This window comes from Sycon ciliatum, chromosome 13 (genome assembly GCF_964019385.1).
Source record: "Sycon ciliatum chromosome 13, ocSycCili1.1, whole genome shotgun sequence".
Classification (NCBI taxonomy): domain Eukaryota; kingdom Metazoa; phylum Porifera; class Calcarea; order Leucosolenida; family Sycettidae; genus Sycon; species Sycon ciliatum.
Genome location: NC_088655.1, coordinates 5,629,319 through 5,654,765, shown reverse-complemented (window position 1 = coordinate 5,654,765; position 25,447 = coordinate 5,629,319). Strand labels below are relative to the sequence as shown.

At 47.7% G+C, this 25,447-nt stretch overlaps 1 long non-coding RNA gene across 1 annotated transcript; it reads right to left on the bottom strand.

The window, feature by feature from the left end:
- Positions 1-3,522: 3,522 nt before the first annotated feature.
- LOC135830095 (uncharacterized) lies at positions 3,523-22,548 on the bottom strand. Its single transcript, XR_010555991.1, has 3 exons — positions 22,425-22,548; positions 19,069-19,173; positions 3,523-3,634 (listed from the first exon to the last, which is right to left on the bottom strand). It is a non-coding gene; the product is annotated as an uncharacterized LOC135830095 (long non-coding RNA).
- Positions 22,549-25,447: the final 2,899 nt, after the last annotated feature.

The window sequence follows — 25,447 nt, the reverse complement described above, 5'->3', positions numbered from 1 at the left end:
AGTCCGTCCAGCAAGCAGATATTGACTATTACGATAAGGACAACTGCGTGAACAAGGGCTCGCCCAGCAAATTCTATTCAAGACGTGACTCCAGTCAAGAATTAGGGTCTTTACTCGAGAAGTTCACAAATACAGGTCAAGGCACCCTACAAAACTGATAGATGGCACGAACGAAAGACAAATAGGTTACACAAAGTGTCCCAAGTGATTGACAACAGCAGATCTACCAAATAAGACAGCTACATGTGCCTAAACAACGATTCCCATACAGTAGAGAGTCTTATCAGGCAGAATGAAAGCCTTGGAAGTGCACAAATACAGCCACGACCGCCACAAAAATTGGACGACCGCCACAAAAAAATTCTCATTGCTCTACCTCCTTGAAGGGTGAAAGTTACCAGTTATCCTATAGCAATGTCAGTTTATGCCTGTTGGAACCCCCCCCCCCCCCCCCCCACAGCCCGCACGAAATACCTTTCAAATAAGTCCAGGATGCAATTGCAGCTCCAGACAGGAGGAAGAAGAACACCGTGAAAAATAACGGCAACGATGCCCAAACTCTCGGGAAACGGCTGAAGTCTTCCTGAAGATGTTAACATTGAATAGCCATCGATTACCAGCGTGGTTTGGTGACTTTAGAACTGTTTTGAGACTTAGAACGAAAGCGATATCTCAAATTTGATGGAATTGTTACTTGTCAAATGCGTGGGCGAGCAGGCCAGCTGACTGGTTATGCATGAGCATGCATTGATTTTTCATGGTTCCCGTGCAGAAAACTAAGTTGCCGCGATCCAAGTGCAGCTAACAGCCGTGGGTTGTGAGTTCGAACCCCACTTTCGGCAACCTTTTTTTTTCTTTTTTTCTTTTCCAAATCAAGGTTTGTGGGTTCGAACACCACTTTTGGCGACCTTTTTTTCTTTTTTCTTTCCCAAATCAAGGTTTGTGGGTTCTAATCCCAATAGGGGCAATTTTCTTTTTTTTTCAATTACGTTGATACTTATGCAGGGGCGTAGCTTAGCCCATTTTAGTCTGCTTTGGAAGGTCATGTGACGTGACATAGGGTAAAAAATTCATCCTATTTTAATTTTTGCAGCCAAGGATTTTTGCTCAGCCAGCTCCTTTTATTTTGAAGTTTCGCGGTAAACTGCACTCAGAAATGAGTCTGATGCAGCAGACTACATTGTATACCATGGTATACGTTGTACATGTACATCATTCCCTTTGATCTTGAACTATATGTACATGTACTATCGGCTGCTTCTTAAAAAGGTTTTTCTGGAGGCTGCGACAGTTGGACTTGCAAACAAGCATGGCTTCTTTTCCTCAAATAGCAGGGAGCAGCAAGTTGGAACAAAAACAGGACAGTGTAGTCACTTCACACCATGGAGCATTAAAACACCGGTACTTGCTGCTCCTTGCTTCACACTCAGCTAACCCCCCCCCCCCCTCCCCCCCCCACTCCCCCGCCCCCCCCCGGGCGCTCAGGTCACTCAGCTGTTGTACGGTTTCAAAGGTGCCGAAAATGGCTGCATGTACAATCCTGTTCAAGACTGATATACAGTGTAGCGTGAAGAAAACATGTGTGATGAACCTATTCAGTACATGATTGTACAAGTACAGTGCACTCATCGAAACACTGATGAACGAGGTTACGTTTAACGCGGGCACTTTGTGATACTTTTTATCCTGCTTTTATTTGGGCGTTTTGCGAACATAGTGCGGCAAACTCTAGCTGCTTTGTTTGCGATTTTTGCGATACGGCGTTACGCGCCTGCTTATAGAATCCAATTCACCACACCACCACATTGTGCTTTTGGCCGATCCAAACTCTGTACTCACAACACCATCACCACAGCGAGGACAATTCCGGTATAATATTATAGATTGATATTGACAATGACCCTCCAGACAATTTAGCCCTATAAAGATCAGTCTATTCTTATTATTTATTCATTGAACATCGTATGCCTCCACTGATGTGCTCAGGAGGAGCGAAACAGCTGTCTGGAGTGTCTTTGTCAGTTTCAATCTATATACCGGAATTGTCCTCGCTGTGGTGATGGTGATGTGAGTGCAGAGTTTGGATCGGCCAAGAGCGCAATGTGGTGGTGTGGTGCATTGGATTCCATAATGGCCGGGTCGTCGCTACTTCTTCTCAACTACGTTGATACTTGCTTTTAAATCGCTTAGGAGGCATTACCAAAAAAGACAGAACTATCTGGGTTGTTTTTACCTTTTTAACAAATCAAATTGAGCCACTTTGCATGCCTGAACATACACTATCAAAATATGACATTTTTCGTACATTTATTAGTAGTGTTTATTGTCTCAACGAATATGGGGACACCCTGTGTTTTATTTGGCAAACCTGTTCCTTTCCATGAAAGGATCCCATAAACCCATGTTCATAAAAATATTACGTTGGAAATCATGTGAGAAATTACTTTCTTTTCTCCTTTTTCAAGGAAAAGCGCAGCTTTGCATTTTGCAATTTTCGGTGGTGTGCTTAGTCCCAATGACATTTTCCTACTTTCTTCACAATTCAAACCGAGTCGGTTTGTATTTCCGAAAGTTTCAATGCAATGCTGCAAGAGATTATAAAGATAATACTTATAGTAGAAAATGTGCAACCACCCAGCAATGTCCGTAAAAACTAAGGGTGGAAAAGTGACTGAAGTTGACAAAACGGATATGGGGACCACCCTTTTTTATTTCAGAATTTGAAACCTAAGGTACCTTAGACTCCAAGCAATCTGTTCACATCAAAATATCATGATTATGAAATTTTGCCTAAACTGTCCCAAACCTCCTTAACATGACCCTGGCGTGTACACTTGCTTCGCTCACTGTACTTTTACGTTGATGCTCGTCATGTCTACAGGAAGTGTATTTCTTATGAATGGAGCCTTCCAGAAAGCTCAAAATTGTGAAAATCGACCTACAAGTTATTAGTGGAGTTATTCAACTTATCGTTGGAAAAGAAGTATGTGCAAGAATGCCGATTTCGCATTCGACGAGATCAGTTCTAGTCCTTAAAGATCGGGAAGAGAAAAGGTGGCCACGATGGCCCACCTCATGGCATGAAGTTCCGCGCTGTGCGTGCCACCAGTTTTGACAAGTGGACTGTTGAGAGCAACAAGGTTTCTGTGCGGTTTCCAGAGAAAATGTGTTCGTTCAAAAGCTTCCCGGAGTCTTTAATCGTTGGGTCGAGAATAAAAAAATGTTGGCTTTCACAGACTTCTGCGGCAAAAATGGTATGTCCGTGAAGTGTCAGGACATTACGTCAGAACGACCATGATTTCTCATCACATGGCCTGGAACACCAAACGTGCACATGTGCTTCGTAACAAGCAGGGGGGGGGGGGGGAGGGCACAATTCAATAGAGGGCTGCATATTTTTTCATGTGCTCTTAGAGACTGGGGCACTCTTCAACATAGAGCACTATTCAAGAGAGGGGTCTAATCGCGAAAGCACGGCAATCCTTCTTTTCTGCTCCTACCCAAACAAGCATGCACCAGGGATATCCTGACTTACCGAAGTTTTCGCTTCCAATGGGTGTCCAGCATTAAGTAGATATTCTAGTACGGACACATGACCTCCGTATGCTGCATAGTGGAGTGGTGTCCAACCATCCTGGAAGTAGCATCATTAATGAATACAAATCATGTACACACAACACACACACAAACACATACACATACATACATACACATGCACACATACACGCATATGCGCGCACGTGCGTGAGCACACATGCACACAAGCGCGCGCATGCGCACACACACACACACACACACACACATACACACACACACACACACTCACACACACACACACACACACACACACACACTCACACACACAGAGAAACACAAACACATACATGCATTTAGTTAGTAAAGACAACACAGGCACTGGCATAGAGAGTTCCACATCCTTATCGATGAAAAATTAATTGGGAATTGATGCCTTCTACAGTGAAACCTGTGGCTAACGACCACCCCTTGGGGCCAGAGAAAGTGGTCTTTAGTGGCAGGTGGTCCTAAGCTACAGGTTTGCACCACCCAACCATGTATGAATGTGAGACCTTCCCTGCCTGGCGAAGTGGTCTTTAGTACCAGGCTGGTCGCTAGTCACGGTGGTCTTTAGTACCATACTGGTCGCTAGTCGCGGTGATCTTTAGTACCAGGCTGGTCGCTAGTCACGGTGATCTTTAGTACCAGGCTGGTCGCTAGTCACGATGATCTTTAGTACCAGGCTGGTCGCTAGTCACGGTGATCTTTAGTACCAGGATTTACTGTACTTAGCATCTGAGAAGGTTTGGTCTTCAATTAAGTTGGTTATGGACTTTGAGCAGTGTCAGCTCCAGTGCCGGTTCAAGCAGGTCAGCGACCCTGGGGGGGGGGGGGGGGGGAGGCGGGTTCCTTGGACCCGTTTGAAAAAAGAATTAATAATAGAGAGCTTGGAAGCTCAGGGCCCTACGGTATGCTTTTATGCCTAGTTCATCATGCATGTTATTAGAACTGTTGGAAATGTTTTTTTTCCATTGATTGGTTACATCATTGTAATGCAAAAACATTTCAATCGGTTTGAATATGAGTTCCGAAAAAGTAATTGCAGAATTTATTGGGTTATATAAGCTTTCTCTTTGCATTCGAGGGTAATACGACACCGTCTACCACCTTGACCTAGGCGAAAAAACGTAGAGATGTTATGTATTTTTTCATTTCTCCAACTGACGTATTTTTGAGAAGAAGTTTTGAGGCTGCCTGCAGTTTCATAGTATTTACACAATTGGGTGAACTTACACATTCCACAATTCTCTGCAAATCTGAACCATTCCATTATAATACAACGTTTCGGCACTTGGCCATCGTCAGGTAATAACAATGAATACCGTGGAAGCCACACAAGAGCAGTATATATGTAGGACTCAGTATAGAGTCCATGCACTTTATGATGTCCAGCACCTTATATAGAGTCCATTGGTCCAAAATCCACTATACAGAGTCCAGGAGTCCACTTAGTTTTGATCAGCTTCATCCTGCCGCGCAATCCCCTATAAGGAGTACACTTTTTCTACAAGTCGCCTATTCACGGTCCAGGAGTCCAGTTCATCCAGTCACGCCGTCCTGTGTGTTGTGCCCGAAAGAGAAGAAACACCTTTTCAGTTTTGCTTGCCTCGTGGCAGCGCATTCCTTTCTTCACTTCAGCCATGGCTGCCAGTTCTGCTGTGCAGTTGCTGACAGTAATCTGTCTCGAGGTAACCAAGGAGGATAAGGAAACGTTCAAAATCAAATCGGAAAGCAAGCGTCTTGTGGTTCTCTGAAGACGTTTCATCAGTGTGCGGGGTGAAAACAGAAATTGCAGAACGAGAAAAGTTCAGCACAGTTCAAATCTGACGAGTCAGGTACACTGACACTCTCTTTCGTTCGACGCCACAAGGATCCCCTGTTTGGCTGGCCATTGTTGCCAGTAAGGCGTTTGAACGGTTTCATCAGAGCGAGGGATGAAAGCAGAAAGTGGAGAACGAGAAACGTTCAGCACAGTTCCAATCTGACGAGTCAGATACACTGACACTCTCTTTAGTTGGACGCCACAAGGATACCGTGTTTGACTGGACAAGAGCTGCCTGTACCACCGTGTCAAAAGGCTGTCCAACTACATGGCAGGACGATGACTGAGGTAAGGAAGCTTTTACTCGTTTCGAATGGTCTGCTGTTCTGTTGTTATGCTTGAATTTTTTTCCATTTTCAAGGATCGTATCGCGTTTGTTTGTTGTTGCTTGAATGAATGCCCTAAAAGTAATCAACCACTTCGTAATAGTCCTCAAGGACTGCAAGAACTGTCTTTGCATCAATCGTATACAATCGTCTAGCTATCATCAATAATTTTATTTCATGAGAAATGTATTTTTATCCCTGTGATAATTATGTGAACTCCACGACACTCTTCCTCTACTACTAGGCTCTAGTATGATGTCAAATGCAATTGGATCCACAACCGCAGTGCCAGTGTACTAGTAGTAGTAGTAGGAGGAGGATTTCTTGTATGCCGATGACAAGAAAAAGCTTCTCAAGCCAATACATGTACTTCAAAGTACTCGTATTCCATGAAGTAACCGTTTTGATGTCACAAACATGACATTGTGTCAGTGAAACTGCCTCGTGACAACATATCATTGCATTTCCATCTTGGGGAAGACTGACTGACGGCAACGCTGTACAGATTGTTTTTAAAAATCATCTCATTTCAATTTAGTTGCAGTGAAGTGAAACACTGTGTACACTATAATTATGTATGATGGTGTGTCTGTGCGTTTTGAGTGTGCACAAACGATGTTATTCCTCGTATTACTAATATATTATTGTCCCCACCGTCACCTGTTCACAGGTCATTGAGTGGATGGATTTTCATTGAGCATCACATTCGTTGAGAACTTGGTAGTTGTGTGCTCCCATGCATCATTATGGTAATAAGAGTATCCTTGTCCTGTCTATTTGTTGCAGGTGTGCTGATCTTCAGAAGCTTGCGGAGCTGAGTGCTGCTGAACATTTGCATGGCCATGAGCAATGGTGAAGCTTGCTATTGCCCTCTCAGCATGTGCTAGTATTATGCTGACTACTGCACTATGTTACTCTCGTACACTACTACATGTGTGTAAACCTGCGTGCATCCGCCCAAGTATGCATTCGTTTCGTATAATTATTTGTTATCCCTCTTGACTTTACGTGTAAATGGGTGGACGTTTGCATGGCTGTTGGAGTTGCGTGTGTATTGTGTCTCTACTCTTTTCTTGGCGTTGTATAAGTTTGTGTGTGTGTGTGTGTGTGTGTGTGTGTGTGTGTGTGTGTGTGTGTGTGTGTGTGTGTGTGTGTGTGTGTGTGTGTGTGTGTGTGTGTGTGTGTGTGTGTGTGTGTGTGTGTGTGTGTGTGTGTGTGTGTGTGTGTGTGTGTGTGTGTGTGTGTGTGTGTGTGTGTGTGTGTGTGTGTGTGTGTGTGTGTGTGTGTGTGTGTGTGTGTGTGTGTGTGTGTGTGTGTGTGTGTGTGTGTGTGTGTGTGTGTGTGTGTGTGTGTGTGTGTGTGTGTGTGTGTGTGTGTGTGTGTGTGTGTGTGTGTGTGTGTGTGTGTGTGTGTGTGTGTGTGTGTGTGTGTGTGTGTGTGTGTGTGTGTGTGTGTGTGTGTGTGTGTGTGTGTGTGTGTGTGTGTGTGTGTGTGTGTGTGTGTGTGTGTGTGTGTGTGTGTGTGTGTGTGTGTGTGTGTGTGTGTGTGTGTGTGTGTGTGTGTGTGTGTGTGTGTGTGTGTGTGTGTGTGTGTGTGTGTGTGTGTGTGTGTGTGTGTGTGTGTGTGTGTGTGTGTGTGTGTGTGTGTGTGTGTGTGTGTGTGTGTGTGTGTGTGTGTGTGTGTGTGTGTGTGTGTGTGTGTGTGTGTGTGCGAATAATTTGAAAACAAATAATTAATCCTTGGCTCTCCATTATTCTCTTTCGATTCTTGGTTTTTTTCTAGGTATTTTCTTGGCGTTGTGTGGGTGTGTGCATGTGTGTGCCAGCTAGTTCGGCTGGTAGGTACACTTATGCCTGATTGTGTTGGGTCTGTTGCCAACAGGCTCGGCTGTTTGAAGGTGTAATGTTGTACCTGCCACCTTTGTTTGTTCCAGGGTTCATATACTTTCTATTGGAAGTATACATACCTGTTAACCATGGACTGCTTCTGGCTAGATTAACTCTTGTGTAATCAATGGTGCTAGTGAAGCTTTTATCAGATCCACTCTGATTTAGCCACTCACACTAGTAGCAAATATTACCTTCACTGGGGGCAGGGGTAACTGCAGTTGGATCCCGGGACGGATACCTGATGCCGTCAATCCTTTTTCTGCACCTTGTCCTCACCCACTTACTGAGGTGTGGTGAGCCCATAAGTGGGATCATTTTCAAGTCCACCCAGAGTTTTGGGGATTTCAGGGGGTGTCGGCCATTGGGCGGTTCAATAACCAATTGAGTCATCTTTTCTAAGATTCCTTTTGAGTCTCTCTCCCCTCTCCCGGGGGGACTCACGTGACCAGTTTTGGCAGTGAGCAACAAGTAGTGTGTGTGCGTGCGCAATAATTTGGCAACACTACATGATTGAGATATTGTAATTTGCAGCGTCTGCGAAGAGACCACTTGATTTCAGGATGGTGTTTGTAGGGTTTTTCATGTAATGAAGTGGCTGCAGTGGCGCCTCAATACTTACTTTTATCTTGAGAAGTGAATGATGTAAAGGATTAAAGGGAGAGGCCGTTTTCTGGTTAATATTCACTGCTTACAGCAGATTCTGTGTCTAATTTCGAACTCTGGATAGGGGATGCCTAATTGGCTGGACTTTATACAGGGAGTGTTGTCCACATAAAGACTCCTTATAGTTGATTTCAAAGTTTGGACTCCATACAGTTGATTTTGGACCAATGGACCAATGGGTGAAGCCAATTGGCTGGACTCTATACAGGGAGTGATGTCCATCTAAACTTTGAGCTCACAGTTGATTCCAAGTTTGGACTCTGTACAGTGGATTTTGGACCAATGAACTCTATATAGGGGTTGGACATCATATAGGGGCTGGACGCTCTACTGAGTCCAACATATATACGCAGAGTATAGCGCCAAAAAAAGATGCAAATTATGTCACCTAGTATGCAGAAGGGGGGACAGAGAGAGAGAAGGTGCAACTAGCACATCACGGAGAAGAAGCAGCAGAAGGTAGCGCGCTATTGCACTGTTCTCTGTGAAGGGAGCGCGCGTGCCATGGCGTTACGTAGAGTGTAGCGCCAAAATAGGGGATGCGAGTTATGTCACCTCTATGCAGAGGGGGGGGGGGAGAGAGGTTTGCCACCCGCACCGATGGCAGCGCGCTGGGCAGTAGCAAGCTGTGACTAGTCGACTGTGAGTATGAGTCAGGTGTGAAGCAGGGAGACAGGGTGATAGGAAACAGGTGTAGAGTGACGACTTGCCCCCGATGGCGGGTCGCGGAGTCGCAGAAAAAGTCAAAGTATGTCAAGTGTGATGAAGCAGTGTGGTCAAAAAGTGAAAAAGAGGCAAGTGCAGATGGTAGCCCAGGTAATGAAAGTAGTATACTAGTACATGTATATGTACAGTATGGTGTAATATTATGCTATATGCATTATAGAAGGTCCCAGATGGTGCTTGTGTTAACTGGTGGCTTGGTGTCACGTATTTCAATGGCCACACGAAGCTTGCGACGGGCTCTGTCGGGCTCTCTGGCGATGACGGTGACTTCCGAGAATGCACTTTCTCCGCAAGCCAAAGTGCAGTCAGGATGCTTGGTTCTGTAATGGTCCCCCCAGGGCTTGTCTACTGTCCTCCTTCGTGCGTCTCCAGTATGCTCATCCAGCCGGGTCTCAAGGAATCGCTCCGTCTCGCCAACATATTGCTGTTCACATTTCTTGCATTTTGTTTCGAATATCACATTGTTCTGCATGCAGGCATCCTGGGCCCCCGTCTGGCATGTCAGGCACGGTCCCTTGGGCCGACCTCTCGTTCTCCGCTGTGCTGGGTTTTTGGCTTTAAGGCATAATGGACGTACTAGGGCAGACTGCCACAATATACGCTTCAGGCTTCCAGCATTCTCGTACACGACTCTGACGGGTATTTTATATTTTCGTATGGCTTTGTTTACAGCATAATCCACTTGGTCAGATTTGAATGGTAATTTCAAGAAGGCACTGGATGGGTGTGTCCAACGCCGACGCTTTGGCTTGCTAGCTCGTGTGCGCGCCTCGTTGATGACAATGTCCGGATAGTGATTCAGTTTTAGTTGCTTGGTTAGGCCTAAACAAAAAATAGGCTTGTTTCCGGTCGGCAACCCCTCAAAAAGGAGACTCGGTCGGCCGGAATGAAACTTTTTTTGGATACTTTTTTTGGTTCCTCAATCATTGTGGTATTGATGGACAAGAGCACCTACACATGTACATTGTACATATATCATGGCAAGGATCAATGTCAAAGTTGACTGACTCACTGTTCTTGTACAGCATGGGGTGTATTCCTGTTTTCGTACATTCTGAGAAATCAAGCAAACAGTTCGAGTCCTTCCAGCTCTGTTATTCTAGCTCGTATCGACCCCGGAGGTTTTCGCGCCGACAGCTGAGAATCTCTGCTACCTTGTAGGTGTTTCGATTGTGGCATTCGGTTGAGATTTGACTGAGTTATGACTCGTTGAGTGCACTTGCACACATGGCATTGCCACCGTTTGTATACATTTGGGACCAAAAAAAAGTTTCAGAATTTGGGAAAAAGTGGCCCGGTCGGGCGACCGGAAACAATGTCATTATTTGTTTTGGCCTTATTAACAGTTAACACAAGCACCGGCTGAGACTGGCATAGAGGTGACATAACTCGCATCCCTTTTTTTTTTGGCGCTACACTCTGCGTAACGCCATGACACTCGCGCTCACGTCACAGAGCACAGTGCAATGGCTCGCTACTTTCTGCTGCTTCTTCTCCGTGATGTGCTAGTTGCACCTTCTCTCTCTCTCTGTCCCCCCCCCCTCTTCTGGATACTAGGTGACATAATTCGCATCTTTTTTTGGCGCTATACTCTGCGTATATATACTGCTCTTGTGTGGCTTCCACGGTATTCATTGTTATTACCTGACGATGGCCAAGTGCCGGAACGTTGTATTATAATGGAATGGTTCAGATTTGCAGAGAATTGTGGAATGGGTGAGTTCACCCAATTGTGTAAATACTGAAGTGTTTTTTCAAGATAATATGACCTAGGATTCGAACCCGCACTATCGTCCTGCATGCATTATCCCGGTACACTTCGCATACATACTCATTCTTCCAAGTTGCTTCACGTTATGATCTTGCATTTGAAACCCCTTTTTGAATATTGTGGCCAGCTGTCTTTGATGGTACGGTACTGTGGGACAGTTTGCTGGGACACCTCGAGACGGTTTCCTGGGACACCTCGAGTTGCCCGTTCCGAACGACGTGGTGCTGCTGGCTGGTCAGCGGTGTTTGGCTCAACATCAACAACAACTGCGGTGTCGTCCAAGGGTTACTTGATGACGTGTCGGCGGTTGCGATGAACAGTGCCGGTGTTTGTCTCCACATTGTACGAACGGTTTGACAGGCGTTCCACTACTTTCCCTTCCTTCTTCAAGTCTGGGATACACACCTTGCCACCGGACCCTAATGGCGGCAGAGGTCGGGCAGCATGGCGGCTGTCGTAAACCTCTTTCTGCTTCTCCTGCAGGGTGTGCTCAGTGGTCAGGAGAGCGGTGATGTCGGGCCATTCTGGGTGAAGCTGCTCTGAAGACGTCATGACGGTCGTGCGGATACGTCGACCGTACAAAAGCTGAGCTTGCGCAAAGCCGTTGGCTAGTGGCGTGTTGCGATACGCTAGGAGAGCATCAGGCAGACTCAGGTTCTTCTTGAGAAGCTCCTTAGCAGTTCGGACAGCTCGTTCTCCTTCGCCGTTCGATTGGGGGTAGCGAGGACGGGAGGTTCGGTGACTGAAGTCGTACAAGTAGGCAAAGCTACGGAAGTCCGCACTTGCAAACTGGGGACCATTGTCACTCACAAGGCATGCTGGGATGCTATGGGTGGCGAAGAGACCATGCAGCTTGGAGACAATGCTGGCAGACGTCGTGGAAAGCAGTGGGATGACGTCGAGAAATCGCGAGAAGTAGTCAACTACCAGGAGGTACACTTTACTATTATGCTCCATCAGATCACAGCCAATGGTGTGCCATGGGAGCTGAGGGTGCGGAACCGGCTGAAGTGGCTCGCTGTGCTGGAGGCGGTGTTTACAGCAGACGGGAAATGCTCAAACCAGTGCGTATACTTCTTTGGCAAGGCCTGGCCACCACATTGAGTTTCGCGCTAATGCCTTACACTTCGTGGCACCCTGGTGGCCTTCGTGTAGAGTGGAAAGGACCGAGGCACGCTGCTTGGGTGGAATGACGATCCTGGTGCAATGATACAAGACGCCATTGCTGCATGACAGTAGGGCACGTTTGTGAAAGAAAGGGCGGACTGCATCCTCTACAAGATGGGCTGAGTCGGGCTACCCAGACTTTGTGTACTGCAGGACTTGCAGCAAAACGGTGTCTGCTGCAGTGTTGGCCGCAAGCTCTTCCGCTTTGCGTACCGAGACGATTTCACTGGTGATCGTTGATATGTGAAGAAAGATCTCTTTCGCCAGCTGAGACATTGGCGTGTCGACCGACGCGTCTGGAGCGCGTGATAGGGCGTCCGCTACAACAAGCTGCTTTCCGGGAATATACACAGCTGCGGGGTTGTACTTCATAAGACGCATGAGCAGTCGCTGGCAGCGCAGTGGTACACGGTTCAAGTCGCGCGTGTTGATCAGAGGTATCAATGGCTTGTGGTCAGTATGGACCGTCAATGACGGGTCGCCGTACACGAAACCATGGAACCGTTCACAGGCCCTAACCACGGCGAGGCACTCCTTTTCAATTTGCGCATACTGCTGCTCACTGCTGCTCAGTCGACGTCGTACACAACTGGACGGGACTGCCGTCGTGGTTTTGCAGCAAAACGGCGCCGAGACCATAGCTACTTGCATCTGCACTGATGACTGTCGGCCGTCTCGCATCAAAGAATGACATGCAGGGGGTGTCGGTAGCGAGCAGTTTCAGCCGATCCAGGGCTGCTTGTTGCATTGCAGACCATTCCCAGACTGCGTCGTTGGCCAGCAGAAGACGAAGTGGAGCACTGACTTCTGACAGATTCGGGATGAACCGTGACATGAAGTTGAACATGCCGAGAAGCCGTCACAGCTCCGTGACATTCTTGGGTGGCTTGAGGTCAGTAACAGCAGACACTCTCCGTGGATCCGGCCGCAGACCGTCCTTGGAGACGATGTGGCCCAGAAACTTCACTTCACTCCTCATAAAGTGTTGTGAACCCTCTGGTTCTCTAAAGTATCAGGAACGAATGACCCCACACGGCACGAGGACAACTATTAATATTCTCAACAGTATAATTTCACTTCCATTGACTAATAACAATGAACAATGAATGACTGAATGAAACAATGAATGAACAACTGAATAACTAACACTAAAACCACCAGGTAGTTATAGCGTGAAAATGACAGCGTATATGAGAAAAGCATACACATACAACATACAACTACAGCGCACACAGCAAACCGCACATAGCGCATGTAGCGTATACGTCGTAATCGTCAACGGTACGGCGGAGTCGGGATACAACTGCATTGACACGAACACAATGTCACAAGCGAGAAGGCCTTTCACTCTCGAGAACTTGTGGTTTCACAACATTCTCCCCACCAAAGGGCTTCTCACCGCCGTACTACAACTGACGAGTCAAAAAGCGAGTCATCCGCTGCTGTGGGGGTGGCCAGGGTGGAATATTACCAGTGCTCACCATTTCTGCCAACTGCGCAGTGGTCTGCGGACTCGCGCACTTCAGATCAATCTCTAACGTTGGCTTCACGAGAGCACATACCGGAATGACTGCGGAGCTACCCAGGATCGTCATGGCGAACTTGTCCATCCGCTGTTGGCTTGATTCCGCACCGAGCGGCTTCACCTCAACAGTCTCAACACCAAGCTTGCCGATCTGGGCTGTTACACACAACACAGTCACTGGGCCACTGCCTCGTGGGGCGGACGCTGGACCAGATAACCTACATTCGATCTCCGTGTTCCACACAGTCTCGCCGCTTACTTCTTCCGTGCTAACCAGTATCGCCCTTCTCGTTTCCTTATCTTCTACGCCTTGCGCTTCTACGTCTTGCGCCTCTAACTCTTGCGCCTCTAACTCTTGCGCCTCTAACTCTTGCGCCTCTACGTCTTGCGCCTCTAAGTCTTGCGCCTCTACGTCTTGCGCCTCTACGTCTTGCGCCTCTACGTCTTGCGCCTCTACGTCTTGCGACGTTACGTCTTTTGCGCCTCTACGTCTTGCGCTTCTACATCTTGCGCTTCTACGTCTTGCGCCTCTACGTCTTGCGCCTCTACGTCGTTCGGCCTAGACTCCAGCTGCTTCTGAGCGTCTCCGACCGATGTTGCCACGCTCTGTACCGCCGCAGTGGGCCTTGGATCTGATCCTCCCACTGCGTGCGCAGCGTGTGGCCTGGCAATATTTATGGACAGTTGAGGCGGCGTCTAATAATTTGGAGACGTGTTTTGCTGAGCTGTCTTTGTGCGAAGGAGAGTTCTTTGCGTTTGCAGTCAAAGTTTTTTCTTCCTTCCGAGGTTTTCCCTTTTCTCCGTTAGTTGCTGAGATGAGTACCCGACGTGTCGCGCCCCGCAGCGAGCTCCTCCTGCTGCTGCAGCACCCCCTGCTCCCCCGACCCGCAGCATGACTGCTCGAGCTCCTCCTGCTGCTGCAGCACCCCCTGCTCCCCGGCAATGCTGGCTCCGGTGCCCGGGTTTTTTCCTTGCCAAATTGCAACCCTCCAGGCCTTGATCGCCACATTGGTCCAGGCGGCTGTTGGAGCCGTCGCCCTTGCAGCCTCAGGTCAGGCGGGGTCGACACGCCGTCCGTCCCGCCCGGCTACCCCTGCCAACACTGCCGATCCTTGGGTGCAGGTGGAGGAGTCGCTTCCCACAGGTACGGGTGTGTGTAGTAGTAGTTCCACACGTGTGCCTTCTAGTGCTAGCCTCCCTACCCCGGTGGCTGCGTCGACTGTTGTAGACGGGCTGTCTCCCCCTAGTGCTGTGACTATCCATAGCTCTCGTGTGCCTACTCCTAGTGTGAATATCTCCAGCAGTCTCGCATACAATGATTATGTGTGTAACCCTAGTGCTGTCAATGTCGGGTCCTGTAAGCCCTCGGTCACACTACAGCAAGTTAAGCTGGACGCAGCGTCAAGCCGCAGCACTTGACGCAGTCGCGGGGTCACACAGTGTTTTGTTTTTGCAGCTCGTGACTGCCGCGGTCTGACGCATTTGTCAACGTGACAAAATCACCCGGGAAACTCAATGACGACATGGATTCCCACGGAAACCGTCCTTTTGTTTATTATACAAAATAATTGTCAGACAAAATTTTCAAAATTTTCATTGATTTTTCATTATTACAAGAAGACGAAAGGTCCACATGTGCACAATTGTTGTTGTTTCCTTCTGAATTATTTGAAGCCCTTTTCAGTTGTAGTGTCATGGATAAGCCAAGAAAAGTCCGCATCTCAGCTGTGTTTCTCCTGACTTCGTCATATTGGTTCTCCTTTTTGGGGGCTCTTGACGACAACACAACACTCACAAGTCAGCAGGCTCCAGTTGAGCGATGACCCACTCATACTACTGTCCTTTTTCAACATCATTTTCTTCTCAGAAAACGCCTCGCTCTTCCGCCAGGTTTTGAGAAGAGCAGCCTCGGCCTCGTAGGTCCACAGACTCATCTCGAAAAAAGAGGGAACAAAACAAACCTTGAAGAGACGAATGTCGAAAGACTGCTCAACTCAAGCAACTGCCTTAAAAGACACTGTTTTTTCGCCAAGCGTCACTCCTATCAGCGGCAACACGGCCGATTTCCCCACGTCAGATGCAGCAGCGTCTGATGCTCAAATTTCCCGCGTCTGCGTCAGTTGCCATGGAAAGGCTCATGATTCTGACGCTGACGCAGCATTTTTGCCGTAGTGTGACCGAGGCCTAATGGGCGACTGACCACGTGTCCCGCAGTACGTACGACGAGGTGCTGCGCGGGAAATATGTGGAGCTTGCGTTGTTCCTCACTCCCCTTGCGGACGAGCCAGCCAGGAATACGAGTCCAGGTGTCAGAGGACAGTGGCCAGCTAGTGCTCTCCCCGTCCCTGTTATCCCACCACAAGTAAAGCCGGCGGGCCGCTGGAGAAGCTCTGCATGCGAATGTTACGTGCGGCAGCCAGCCGGGATGCCTATCTTGTAAGTTAGTGAGCGGCTCTCGCAATTCAAACTAGTGTGTGTATGCCTGCACGGGCATGGTATTACTGTGAGTAATTCGCTGCAATTGCAGCCGTGGTCACATAGCTAGCTCGTTGTGGATTGCGGGGAACGGGATGCCATGGTTTCTAGGACTACTATCTTTTTTGGGGCAAACGGGCCTCCTATTGTGTCTGTATGTTGTGACGCCTGATGCCAGGCAGTCATGTGAGCCCTCGGTGGGTGATTTGCTGGCCTCGGTAGCCGTTTGTGTTTGCCCTCGGCGGGCAAGATGATACTGGCCCTCAACGGGCGGTTTGCTGGCCGCGGCGGCCATTTGAGCGCCCTCGGTGGGCAGTATGCTAGTTTAGCCCTCGGCGGGCGGTTTGCTGCCCTCGGCGGCCATTTGCGCGGCCTCGGTGGGCAGTAGGCTAGTTTAGCCCTTCGGGCGACCTCGGTGGGCAGTATGCTAGTTTAGCTCCCGACGATGCTAGTTTCCTCCATGCATCTTTACTCAATCAATTATTATCAAAGAGCATATTCTTGAATACTTGAATTGTCCAAAAGAAATTCTGCCAACCCCCAACCCAATGTGTCTATTGTATGTTTGTGCACGCCATAGTGAGCGGTACGTTGTGCGGGTGTCTGCGTGTCAGAGCATGGGTACGCCAGTGGCGTGTGCGTGCATGTGTTCGCTTGTGTCTGACTGCGTGGGTTCACGAGTGCCCAAGCTGGGCGTGCGGGTTCACTTGGAGGTTCTTGCATATTTACGGGTGCAGGGGCTAACCGTGTACTTACCCTCGCATTCACACGCGAACTATCAAACACATCCTGTGCCGCATGCTGATCAATTAGTCCCATATTTGTATTGTACAGTGCACTCTCAGTTGACATGCCCCCTTTCGAACCCAGACAATCTTTTCGGGATTGGTCTATTCTACCATTTTCTGTCTTCAGGATGCTGAGTCGAATGATTTTGGTCCGAGGAATTCGAGACGCTCTTTTCCTCCTTTATCCCCAATCGAACTCACGCTCTTCCACCGAAACTGGGTGACCCTATCAGAGGGGGATTTTGGAAAGGATTTGCTCCCACACTGGAGCTCGCGCTATTCCGACACTTGACTCCGGTGTGGGAGCAAACCCTTTCCCAAAAAAATCATCCTCGAAGTCGCAACCACTATTAAATAGAGAGGGATTTCTATGCAAAATGTCACTAAAAGCGCCATTTCGTTCCTATGAGCACGGATGAACACGATTGGCCCATATGTTGTAGTCTTTTGGATGCGGAGTCGACTGTTATTGTTCCAAGAAGGCTACGATGCAGCGTTTGGCCCTTATTCCAAAATAAAACACAGGTGAGTAAGCGATCACGTGCTGGTCCGTACACCAGTCACTTGGTCATCGTGCCTGCAGGCTACAACTTTTCTTCACACCAAGGTTCAACTCAAAGGTTCAAAGGGGGTTCAACTCGAGTGACAGGAACGCGCCCAAACAGGCTGTAAGTTGTAAGGAGCTTAGCTGCTCACTTCGCACCAGCTGTGTAAGCCATTGCCTGCCTGCTGGTTGTTTCACCTACTGCTTATTCTTCCAACCACGAACACCACATCGGAGAGGTCATTCAGTGCACTTCGCAGCCTGAAGACGTTTATTCAATCCACACAAGACTGTGTCAATCATCTTTCTCCAAGTTATGAGAATTCGTATACATCTAGAGGTTATACGAATGATTTCATAGAGATTTTCGAATGGACACACTAGTATACGAGGGTGAGTCAGCAGATTTTGGAATGTGTTCAATATGCGGCACTGTGCCACGATCACTCACGAATCTGTGACTTCGCCAAAAATATTTCAACTGACGATGCACGCTGCAAAGAACGCAGCTAGCCTTGCCCTCTCTCCTCTTTGGAGGCAACCCTGTGCCAGAGTTATCCACAATAAAGCTCTTGGGGGTGACTTTTGATCCGAAGCTGTCCTTCGCGGAGCATATCCGCGCAGTGTCTATACGTGGCAAACAGCGTCTGGGCCTCCTGCGGCGAGCTGCGCCCTATCTCTCCCGAGAAGGCCACTTCACAATGTACAAGGGGTTTGTACGGCCCGTTTGGGAGTATGCCCCGCTCGTCTGGATGGGAGCTGATCCATCCCACATTGCACGCCTAGACAGCATCCAACGCCGTGCATTGCGCATCAATGGTCCCGGGACGGAGCTCCAGAGCCTCAGCCTACGGCGATACGTTGCTGCATTAACATACACGCACAAACTGCATTTCATCACCGGTTCGACTCAATTGCTAGCAGTCCTCCCACCAAGGCTTGAGCCCCGTGACGCCACTCGCACTCGAAACGATCTTCGTATGGCCGCCGGGCACAGTTCCCAGCTACGAAATCCCCTACCGCGTCAAGCACCAGACACCATTCTCCCCAGCTTCCCACATTGTGCAATCCAGCTGTGGAATTCCCTGCCGCCAGCTTTTCTAGACTCCGCCCAATTAGCAAAAATCTTCAAAAGTTTAAGTGCAACGTAAACGAATACCTCCGCCGACAGGATTGGCGATGGACCACGGACATTCTGCCTGTTAACCCACCTACATTCAAGTGCCCCGTCAATGACTCCCATTGCTACGAATGCGCTGCACACTAGTACTAGCTGTTGTTTGCCCTTGCTTTATTTTTATTTTTGCTGACCCTTACAGCTCTATCTTTTTTTGTTTTTGGTTTGTGTTTCTGGCCGTGATGCCGAGACCTAAGGTCGGCAGAGCCATCAATGCCCCACCATCACTGCTGCATCTCGGTGCAGCCCCTTCTCAGTAGTTGTCACGTTTGTCCTTGTCTCAGTACCATTGTCTTTCTGTATTATTTATGAGTTGGGTATGTGAACATAGTAAAAATATAAAATAAAATAAAAACCTATATAGGTACACTACATGTACTGGTACATTGTAGTAACTTGATTCGGTCATATCATTATAAGGTAAAAATGTCCCTCCGGACCAGTCAAGTATGTGGCAGCTACGGCCCTGGCATACATGATGCCGTGCACTATGTCCACATGCGCACATTAAAATTCAGCGCATGAGGACAAATGGTTTGGTGTCCTTGAAAAATACTTGATGTCACAAGAGTTTGTTGCAAAGCTCATTTGATTAGTGCATTCCACCTCCAAAGCTCACCTCATCTTGGACATTAACATCGACACCATTTTTTATCAGCAGCTCACACAGTGCTTTATGTCCACGGAGCGCGCAGACATGTAGAAGTGATACTGGTTCGCAGTCCTATTAGGTCACCATAGCAACAAACACATACATACACACATACACATTCTTACAATCACCTGCAAAGCATACAAGATCCAGATTTTTCCTTTCTATTGCAGCATAGTACCATACACATGTACTCGAAGTACAATTGACTTCTCCAAGAACACAGCATATATCATCTTAGTGTGTGTGTCGTAGAGGACGGGGACATAGTAAATGCTTGCTGGAACTTGACACAAAATTCAGAATAATACTTGCATCAGTGGTGCCTATGAACTGAGCTCATAACCTCAGATTAGTGATACAATGAGCACATCACCCCAAGAGTGTGCAACTGACCACACAGCCTTTATCCAGTGCTGCTACGCCAGAATTTCACATCACACGTGGTTCAGAAGGTAACGCTGGCAAGCGATGCAAAGTGACCCGAGGAGAGTTGAACCCAAAACAGGGGTGGGTTCAACCCTCTATCTATCATGCACGGTGTGAACATACTATGTGCAAGCTCGTCAAGTGATGTAAAGTCCTGCCATCTCATAACGTGTTACAACAAAACTGAAGTAGCACACTCTTGGGGGTTTTGTACCCTTGGGAGAACTACAGTATCTTTTCCCCTATCGTTCACCTCTACTAAAGTATACCCACTGGCCAGTGGTTATGTTGTAGCTCTACTAAAGTATACCCACTGGCCAGTGGTTATGTTGTACCTCTACTAAAGTATACCCACTGGCCAGTGGTTATGTTGTAGCTCTACTAAAGTATACCCACTGGCCAGTGGTTATGTTGTAGCTCTACTAAAGTATACCCACTGGCCAGTGGTTATGTTGTAGCTCTACTAAAGTATACCCACTGGCCAGTGGTTATGTTGTAGCTCTACTAAAGTATACCCACTGGCCAGTGGTTATGTTGTACCTCTACTAAAGTATACCCACTGGCCAGTGGTTATGTTGTAGCTCTACTAAAGTATACCCACTGGCCAGTGGTTATGTTGTACCTCTACTAAAGTATACCCACTGGCCAGTGGTTATGTTGTACCTCTACTAAAGTATACCCACTGGCCAGTGGTTATGTTGTAGCTCTACTAAAGTATACCCACTGGCCAGTGGTTATGTTGTAGCTCTACTAAAGTATACCCACTGGCCAGTGGTTATGTTGTAGCTCTACTAAAGTATACCCACTGGCCAGTGGTTATGTTGTAGCTCTACTAAAGTATACCCACTGGCCAGTGGTTATGTTGTAGCTCTACTAAAGTATACCCACTGGCCAGTGGTTATGTTGTAGCTCTACTAAAGTATACCCACTGGCCAGTGGTTATGTTGTAGCTCTACTAAAGTATACCCACTGGCCAGTGGTTATGTTGTAGCTCTACTAAAGTATACCCACTGGCCAGTGGTTATGTTGTAGCTCTACTAAAGTATACCCACTGGCCAGTGGTTATGTTGTAGCTCTACTAAAGTATACCCACTGGCCAGTGGTTATGTTGTACCTCTACTAAAGTATACCCACTGGCCAGTGGTTATGTTGTACCTCTACTAAAGTATACCCACTGGCCAGTGGTTATGTTGTACCTCTACTAAAGTATACCCACTGGCCAGTGGTTATGTTGTAGCTCTACTAAAGTATACCCACTGGTCAGTGGTTATGTTGTAGCTCTACTAAAGTATACCCACTGGCCAGTGGTTATGTTGTACCTCTACTAAAGTATACCCACTGGCCAGTGGTTATGTTGTAGCTCTACTAAAGTATACCCACTGGCCAGTGGTTATGTTGTAGCTCTACTAAAGTATACCCACTGGCCAGTGGTTATGTTGTAGCTCTACTAAAGTATACCCACTGGCCAGTGGTTATGTTGTAGCTCTACTAAAGTATACCCACTGGCCAGTGGTTATGTTGTAGCTCTACTAAAGTATACCCACTGGCCAGTGGTTATGTTGTAGCTCTACTAAAGTATACCCACTGGCCAGTAGTTATGTTCTAGCTCTACTAAAGTATACCCACTGGCCAGTGGTTATATTGTAGCTCTACTAAAGTATACCCACTGGCCAGTGGTTATGTTGCAGCTCTACTAAAGTATACCCACTGGCCAGTGGTTATGTTGTAGCTCTACTAAAGTATACCCACTGGCCAGTGGTTATGTTGTACCTCTACTAAAGTATACCGTGTATACAGTAAACCTTCAACTAACGACCACCCCTTGGGGCAAGAAGAAACGGTCTTTAGTGGCAGGTGGTCTTTAGTGGCAGATGGTCTTTAGTTAGAGGTTTGCACCGCGCAACCCTATATGAATCCAATCTCTGATATGTATGTCAAAATGTAGCTAACACAATATCCCACCACTTGCGCAATGCCATTTCTCCTTTGAGAAGTAGCATCGATCATAGAGCAGGTTCGAGCAGGTGCTCTCCAAGACGTTTCATTTCATGTTTGCTCATGTGAGCACTTGAAACTATGACAAGTGCAGTGCAGCCCATAGTCAAAATGAGATTGCGTTCATTCGTGCAGCTGTAGTATCGAAACAGTCCATTCAGGACAGAAAATCATCAAAAATTCGAAGAGCTTCGAACAACCTTCGATTTCCTGCACCGCGGTCGCTGGTTACGGGTCAAAAATCGACATTGGGACAAGAAAAGGCAGTCGCTGGTCGCGTTCAGCAGCTAGGCACGTTCAGCAGCTAGGCACAGTGCATTTTTGTATATGAAACCGTCCGTGCCTGGCGAAGTGGTGTGTAGAACCAGGCTGGTCGCTAGTCACGGTGGTCTTTAGTTACAGGTTTTACTGTAGTACCAGGCTGGTCGCTAGTCACGGTGGTCTTTAGTTACAGGTTTTACTGTAGTACCAGGCTGGTCGCTAGTCACGGTGGTCTTTAGTTACAGGTTTTACTGTAGTACCAGGCTGGTCGCTAGTCACGGTGGTCTTTAGTGACAGGTTTTACTGTAGTACCAGGCTGGTCGCTAGTCACGGTGGTCTTTAGTTACAGGTTTTACTGTAGTACCAGGCTGGTCGCTAGTCACGGTGGTCTTTAGTTACAGGTTTTACTGTAGTACCAGGCTGGTCGCTAGTCACGGTGGTCTTTAGTTACAGGTTTTACTCTATATGGCTTTGAGGCGCATTGTTCACCACATTTACAAAGAGAGGAACATTCAATTTTCTGGGAACATCTTTGACAGCAAAGTGACGCTGCATGAGCACGTGCTCAGTTTATCAGAATAAACAAACCAGTGATCAGAACAAACAGTTTCATGCCGAGCACTTCTGCCAGTACTCACCTGTCGTGGCTCATTACCAAAATCGAACATAACTTCGCGGTGCAAGAGCGACGGATCACACCACAGTAAAAACTGGACACAATGAATGCTGCCATAGAAGCATGCTGCCAGCATCAGAAGAGCCTGGGTATGCAAGCACAAATACGCACGCACGAGCAAACAAGCACACAGATATGTACGTACATGCATGCACACACGAACACGCTCACATGCTCACATGCACACACACACACACACACACACACACACACACACACACACACACACACCCACGCCCACACACACATGCACGAACACACACACCATTAAAACACATATTTTGCACGCAAGTATGCAAACAAACACTCACGCAGGCTCGTGCGCACACCACACACACACACACACACACACACACACACACACACACACACACACACACACACACACACACACACACACACACACACACACACACACACACTTGTACTTGTACTTGCTCACTGCCAAAACTGGTCACGTGGGTCTCCCCGGGAGAGGGGAGAGAGACCCAAAAGGAGTCTTGGAAAGATGACTCAATTGGCCATTGAACCACCAAACGGCCGACACCCCCTGAAATCTCCAAACTAGGGTGAACTTGAAATGATCCCACTTATGGGCTCACCACACCTCAGTAAGTGGGTGAGGACAAGGTGCAGAAAAAGGATTGACGGCATCAGGGTATCCGTCCCGGGATCCAACTGCAGGTACCCCTGCCCCCAGTGAAGGTAATACTTGGTACTAGTGTGGGTGGCTAAATCAGAATGAATCTGATATAAGCTTCACTAGCACCATTGATTACACAAGAGTTAATCTAGCCAGAAGCAGTCCATGGTTAACAGGTATGTATACTTCAAATAGAAAGTATATGAACCCTGAAACCAACAAAGGTGGTAGGTACAACAATACACCTTCAAGCAGCCGAGCCCATTGGCAACAGGCCCACCACTATCTGGCATAAGTGTACCCACCAACCGAACTAGCTGGCACACACACACACACACACACACACACACACACACACACACACACACACACACACACACACACTAACACACATACAGATACATACACACATATACACACAAAACACACAAACAAACAGATAAAGATACACACATGTTAGCATGTTCAAACACACATACACCCAAACACACAAACCAACACAGAAAATCACAAACACACGGACAATTGCACGCTCGCACATACACGAACGCGCATGCACACACGCACACACACACACACACACACACACACACACACACACACACACACACACACACACACACACACACACACACACACACACATACAAACGCACACACACACAAACACACACACACCCACACACATATACCCACACACACAAACACACACACTCAGAACTCAGAACTCAGGCACGCCCATCGCAGAAGCGATGATAGCTAACAGCTATGTTAGACATAGCAACTTGTGCTATGATAACATCATTCAACAGCTTGCAAGGATGATGATTTGACCGCAATTAATTTTAGCCTGGTGTCCACCGCACAGCTGATTGAAGTGGCTTTTTCTGGCCAGTGAATCCCTATTTTTCATCTTTTTTTTCCATTTTCACACACACTGTACTGTACTGTACTGTACTGTACTTGCTCACTGCCAACACTGGTCACCTGGGTCTCCCTGTGAGAGGGGAGAGAGACTCAAAAGGAATCTTGGAAAGATGATTCAATTGGCTATTGAACCACCCAATGGCCGACACCCCCTGAAATCCCCAAACTAGGGTGGATTTGAACTGATCCCACTTATGGGCTCACCACACATCAGTAAGTGGGAGAGGACAAGGTGCAGAAAAAGGATTGACGGCATCAGGGTATCCGTCCCAGGATCCAACTGCAGTTTCCTCTTGGCCCTGCCCCAGTGAAGGTAATACTTGCTACAAGTGGGGGTGGCTAAATCAGAGTGGATCTGATATAAGCTTTACTAGCACCAATGATTACACAAAAGTTAATCTAGCCAGAAGCAGTACATGGTTAACAGGTATGTATACTTCAAGTAGGAAGTATAATTATGAACCCTGGAACCAACAAAGGTGGTAGGTACAACAATACACCTTTAAGCACCCGAGCCCGTTGGCAGCAGACACAACACCATCTGGCATAAGTGTACAAACACACATACACACACACACACACTCACACACACACACACAGGCTAGCACACTCAAATACGCACGTACACATCTAAGTATGTACGCACACTCACACATACACACACGCATACACGCACGCATGCACACACACTGTACTGTACTGTATTGACAGCTACCCTAACAGGTCACGCCGCCCTCCACCCAAGCATGGGTATGATGAGGGGCAGTGGCAACAAAAACAAAAAACAGCAAGCAGAGAGAGATAGCAGGAGAAAGACAGCGATAGTAGTACATCTGGTGTGCGACGTATAGAAAAGAGAGATGACAAGAGAAACGCACAAAAAGGAAACAATAATTATTTGAACCTGTATTATTGCAGTTCCGAAACAATCAACCAGGTGATGGAGTGTGGGCACCCGAAGTCCAACCTGGACTCCACTGGAAGAACATTCCACGCAGGGATATCAGCGATAGGCCAAGCGTTGAAAAACAGCCATGAGGACACATCGTCTAGAAATCCACCGCGCTCGAACTGAAATTGCAGGATCAAACAATCTCCGCGCATCGTCAGGCAGCGTAACTCTTCTCCCTTCATCACCATCCATCTCCAGCAACCGTCTCCACTCACAGCTCATGCCTCTGCCACCACTGTACACCGAGCTTCGCAGTTTGAAACCATTCGGGGGTTAGCTACACCACCGCGAATGGAGAGACGAGGACGACAACGGTCGTGACAGAAAAGACACTGCCCTGGCGACCGAGTCGCGGAACCCTCGCCCCAGCAAATTCAGAAACACGCCAGGGGCGACTCTGGTGGACCCAGAGCCATCCCGTGGTCTAAGACTAGTAAGAGGAACGACTGAAAACTCAGATAAAC